Source organism: Bison bison, unplaced genomic scaffold (genome assembly GCF_000754665.1).
Source record: "Bison bison bison isolate TAMUID 2011002044 unplaced genomic scaffold, Bison_UMD1.0 scf7180017864462, whole genome shotgun sequence".
Classification (NCBI taxonomy): Eukaryota; Metazoa; Chordata; class Mammalia; order Artiodactyla; family Bovidae; genus Bison; species Bison bison.
The window spans coordinates 6044993-6050992 of record NW_011495024.1 but is presented as its reverse complement, the minus strand read 5'-3'; the positions used below and the strand labels follow the sequence as shown (position 1 = coordinate 6050992).

The window sequence follows — 6000 nt, the reverse complement described above, 5'->3', positions numbered from 1 at the left end:
TCTGCAAAGGTCCGTCTAGTTAAGGCTATGGTTTTTCCAGTAGTCATGTATGGATGTGAGAGTTGGACTATAAAGAAAGCTAAGCACCAAAGAATTGATGCTTTTGAACTGTGGTGTTGAAGAAGACTCTTGAGAGTCCCTTGGACTGCAAAGAGATCCAACCAGTCCATCCTAAAAGAGATCAGTCCTGGGTGTTCATTGGAAGGACGGATGTTGAAGCTGAAACTCCAACTTTGGCCACCTGATGCAAAGAGCTTATGCATTTGAAAAGACCCTGATGCTGGGAAAGATTGAGGGCAGGAGGAGAAGGGGATGATAAAGGATGAGACGGTTAGATGGCATCACCGACTCAATGGACATGGGTTTGGGTGAATTCTGGCAGTTGAAGATGGACAGGCAGGCTTGGCGTGCTGCGGTTCATGGGGTCGCAAAGAGTCGGACATGACTGAGCGACTGAATTGAACTGAAGTTAAAGCCAGTGGACCTGATCGCCATGGAAGACCGAATAGTTTTTCATGAATGCACAGCTTGATCCCACCAGGAAGATCCCATGTGATTTTGGGAAGTTCACATTAGTTGTTGTGTAAAAATGGATTCCAGAGGGGAGAGAACAGATAAGGGACAGGCTGTGATGTTGTTTCAATAACTCAGCTGACAGAATATAGCACCATGGATGAGAAATGGCTTTGGGGGAATTGGAGAAAACAATGTGTTCAGTTTGAGATGCCTGAAGCACACAAGAAGCATATGCAATAAAATGTAGGATGTAACATTCTGGACCTGAGGGAACCTCTGCCAACCAGGGAAATTGTTTGAGAGCCACAAATACCTGCCTAGTAACTGAAACCAGGCTGTCCATGGGTCTCAGGGAGAAAATGTCTTGGGAGAATTTATCACTTGAGTGAACAATTTTTCTACAGGTAACAAACTGCATTACTGATAAAACAACACTCAAAAGATGGGTAACCCAGGCATACATATTTTATACAATGGTTCATTTTTTCCCAGTGAGATGATAATATAGATTAGAAATAAGCATTTGTAGCAAAGTCAGCCTGCAAACTCCCTGATTCTACAGTGCAGTCTGAGTCCTCTCTGGTTTGATATTGTCAAGTTAACAGAGCACAGGAAAACTTACAGTTAGCAGGTTGGCATAATTTGTCTTACCCAGCAGCCTCCTAAGTTCCTAGTACATAAATTATGGTTTTACTTAGCACACAATTTAGTGTCACTGCCCTCTTACCAGAAATTCAAAGTTTTAGTTATTTAAATGACATGTATTGACAAAGTGGGTATGTTAAAAACATTTTACAAATATTGGATATTTATATGTATTCTTTGATATTTTTGTCACAACATTATAGAAGGGATGATGAAAGGATAAAAAGAAAGACATCTCAAATGATGTAGAACTTATTTTTCTCTGCTCTGTTGGGTTCAGTTCAGTCGTTCAGTCGTGTCCAACTCTTTGCAACCCCATGGACTGCAGCACGCCAGGCCTCCCTGTCCATCAACAACTTTCGGAGTTTACTCAAACTCATGTCCTTTGAGTTGATGATGCCATCTAACCATCTATTCCTCTCTCGTCTGCTTCTCCTCCTGCCTTCAGTCTCACAGCATCAGGATCTTTTCAAATGAGTTAGTTCTTCACATCAGGTAACCGAAGTATTGGAGTTTCAGCTTCAGCATCAGTCCTTCCAATGAGTAATCAGGACTGATTTCCTTTAGGATGGACTGGCTGGATTTCCTTGAAGTCCAAGGAACTCTTAAGAGTCTTCTCCAACATCACAGTTCAAAAGCACCAATTCTTCGGCACTCAGCTTTCTTTATAGTCCAACTCTAATATCCATACATGACTACTGGAAAAACCATAGCCTTGACTAGACGGACCTTTGTAGACAAAGTAATGTCTCTCCTTTTTAATATGCTGTCTAGGTTGCTCATGACTTTTCTTCCAAGGACTAAGTGTCTTTTTATTTCATGGCTGCAATCACCATCTGCAGTGATTTTGGAGCCCTGAAAAATAAAGTCTGCATGGTTTTCACTGTTTCTCCATCTATTTGCCATGAAGTGATGGGACCAGATGTGATAATCTTTGTTTTCTGAATGTTGAACTTTAAATCAACTTTTTCACTCTGTTCTTTCACTTTCATCAAGAGGCTCTTTAGTTCTTCACTTTCTGCCATAAGGGTGGTGTCATCTACATATTTGAGGTTATTGATATTTCTCCCAGCAATCTTGATTCCAGCTTGTGCTTCATCCAGCCCAGTGTTTCTCAAGATGTAATCTGCATATAAGTTAAATAAGCAGGGTGACTAAATATAGCCTTGACGTACTCCTTTTCCTATTTGGAACCAGTCTGTCGCTCCATGTCCAGTTCTAACTGTTATTTCTTGACCTGCATACAGATTTCTCAAGAGGCAAGTCAGGTGGTCTGGTATTCCCATCTCTTTCCGAATTTTCTAGAGTTTGTTGTGGTCCACACAGTCAAAGGCTTTGACATAGTCAATAAAGCAGAAGTAGATAATTTTATGGAACTCTCTTGCTTTTTTGATGACACAACGGATGTTAACAATTTGATCTCTGGTTCCTCTGCCTTTTCTAAATCCAGTTTGAACATCTGGAAGTTCTCGGTTCACATACTGTTGAAGCCTGGCTTTGAGAATTTTTAGCATTACTTTGCTATCATGTGAGATGGGTGCAATCTTGTAGTAGTTTCAGCATTCTTTGGCATTGCCTTTCTTAGGGATTGGAATGAAAACTGACCTTTTCCAGTCCTGTGGACACTGCTGAGTTTTCCACATTTGCTGGCATATTGAGTGCAGCACTTTCACAGCATTACCTTTTAGGATTTGAAATCACTCGGCTGAAATTCCATCACTTCCACTAGCTTTGTTCATAGTGATGCTTCCTACAGCCCACTTGACTTCACATTCCAGGATCCCTGGCTCTTAAGTTGCTGATCATACCATCGTGATCACATCACATCACATCGTGATCACACAATGTCTGTTCTGTACACATTTGAAAGTATGAAAAGTTTTCTCCTAATTTTTCCTCAGAATGATGTGGTGAGACACACAGGCTTGGAATCAGACAACCTAGGTTCAAGTCCTGGCTTTTCTGTTTACTAGCTAAGTGACATTTGAACTGTCTAAGCCTCAGTTTCATAATCTATCAAGTGGGGACATTACCAACCTTTTAGGATTATGATTAAACATTAAATGAGACAATGCAACCGAAGCATGTGCACAGTGCTGGTCACCCTGCCAACCTTTCTGCACGAGCCAACCACAGTAAACTATCACTTTGGGCCTTAATCATCTCAAGACCTAGAGGTGACCAGCACAGGGAGTTCAGTGTTGCAGGTCCTCAAGAAATATTTGCCCAGTGGACACTTTGTAAGCATTTACACATAGGTGTGTACACACAGACAAAGACAAGTCTCAGCAGCAACCTCCCTAAGAAGAGAGAGCAATGGCATTAGACTGGCCTAGATTTGAATTTTAGCTTTGCCACTTAGCAGCTGTGTCACCTTAAAGAATTTCTTACCCTCTAAGTTTTTATTTTTTGTACCCAAAAGAGAACAGTAACAATAACTAGTTCAAAGGATGCTTTAAAATTTAAAAGATAACTTTTTTATTGTACCATATTCCTTCTCCTCCTTCATATTATTAATATTCCCATTCGAGAAACAAAAGCGTACATACAAGAGTACACGTTATGCAGTGCTACTATATGACTCATATACTAACCTCCTGCCAAGAAACCCTAAATTAAAATGAACATCAATGCTATCTTGAAAAGATTCAAAAAAGGGGGACAAAATGCAACTTTGGAGTGTCTTGAGGTCTGTGTAAAGGGCTTTGTCCCTGGATCACTGTCAAACGCTCAGAGTAAGATCCAGTCAACATACTTTTGGGTAGACAAATACCCTAGACATAAGGAATCATCTGCTTCCAAAGTGGAGAGATGTATTCTCCAGAAAGTCCATCAGAAGAAGCATTTTCAGTGCAAACATCTGTATGATAAAAATCACATTTCTAAATGATTCATGTATATAACTAACATGAGTATAACAACAATACATACAACTAACATGTGCACATAGTATACAACTATTCTGATACTAGGTCTGGGGGTCAGAGCAGAAACGTTCAGTTGTTATCATTTTTATTATATTCTTGAGGACCACAATTATATCACTTAACATTTTTTTCCTCTGTTGAGGGAGAATAACAGTGACTTTTCAACAAAGCATAAACAGCTGCTAAACTATTTGCCAAAATAGAATATTATATAAATAGTTGAAAAGTGTGAACAGCAGGGAGGGATTTTAGTTTTTATTCCTTGTTAGATAATAGTATTCTAATTAGGCTAAAAGAAAATATGGAAACTGATCATACTACTCAGTCAAATATGTTAATCAGTCTCTTTTCAACTTATGATGTGTGTGCTCACGTATCTGTGTGTGCACATGTGTGAGTGCATGTGTCTTTTACATAGTCTAGTTCCAAGAGGCTTGGGAAAACATAGGGAAAAAACTAATGTCATTGGTATATTCATAAATTTTTAGTGATAGAAGGGGTAGGTAATTAAGAGAACCAATATGGATATGAATTAATACAGTATTAAGTTAGGGATGAAGTATACGGACCAAATGGTACATAACAGAAGAGAGCTAAGTAAAGACACAGACTGCCACAGTGGTTAACGTTTGGGGCCAGGCTGCTTAAACTCACATTTCAATTCAGGTATCTTTGAGTTGTAGGACCCTGGGCAGATTATTTAATTTCTCTGTGCTCTGGCTTCCTTCTCTGTAAAGTGAGTATAAAATTAGTGCCTCCCTCACATAGTTTTAGTGAAGACTTGGAAGGAATGATGCTAAAGCTGAAACTCCAGTACTTTGGCCACCTCATGCAAACAGTTGACTCATTGGAAAAGACTTTGATGCTGGGAGGCATTGGGGGCAGGAGGAGAAGGGGACGACAGAGGATGAGATGGCTGGATGGCATCATTGAATCAATGGACGTGAGTCTGAGTAAACTCTGGGAGTTGGTGATGGACAGGGAGGCCTGGCGTGCTGTGATTCATGGGGTCGCAAAGAGTCGGACACGACTGAGCGACTGAACTGACTGACTGACTGACTGAATCAGTAAGTTAACATAGGTGTATAAAATGCTTATTACAGAAATGCCTGACATGCAGTGAGTACTAAGTAAGTATTAACTATTATTAAGGACAAATAACACCACTTAACACCTGTAGCAGTGGCCACAGGATGGGAAAAGGTCAGTTTTCATTCCAATCCCTAAGAAAGGCAATGCAAAAGAATGTTCAAACTACCGCACAATTACACTCATCTCACACGCTACCAAAGTAATGCTCAAAATTCTCCAAGCCAGGCTTCAACAGTCCATGAACTGTGAACTTCCAGATGTTCAAGTTGGATTTAGGAAAGCTGAGGAACAAGAGATCATATTGCCAACATTCTTGAATCATCAAAAAAAGCAAAAGAGTTCCAGAAAAACATCTATTTCTGCTTTATTGACTATGCCAAAACTTTGACTGTGTGGATCACAACAAACTGTGGAAAACTCTCAAAGAGATGGGAATACCAGAGCACCTCACCTGCCTCCTGAGAAATCTGTAGCAGGTCAAGAAGTAACAGTTACAATGGGACATGGAACAACAGACTGGTTCCAAATAGGAAAAGGAGTGCATCAAGGCTGTATATTGTCACCCTGCTTATTTAACTTCTATGCAGAGTACATCATGAGAAACTCTGGGCTGGATGAAGCACAAGCTGGAATCAAGATTGCTGGGAGAAATATCAATAACCTCAGATATGCAGATGACACCACCCTTATGGCAGAAAGTGAAGAAGAACTAAAGAGCCTCTTGATGAAAGGGAAAGAGGAGAATGAAAAAGTTGGCTTAAAACTCAACATTCAGAAAACTAAGATAATTGTATCCAGTCCCAACACTTCATGACAAATA

At 40.0% G+C, this 6000-nt stretch overlaps 1 protein-coding gene across 1 annotated transcript in view; it reads right to left on the bottom strand.

Annotated features, from left to right (window-relative positions):
* CHRM3 (cholinergic receptor, muscarinic 3) overlaps positions 1 to 6000 on the bottom strand; it is a 497135-nt gene that overhangs the window by 360523 nt on the left and 130612 nt on the right. The gene's annotated exons all lie outside the window — the stretch shown is intronic.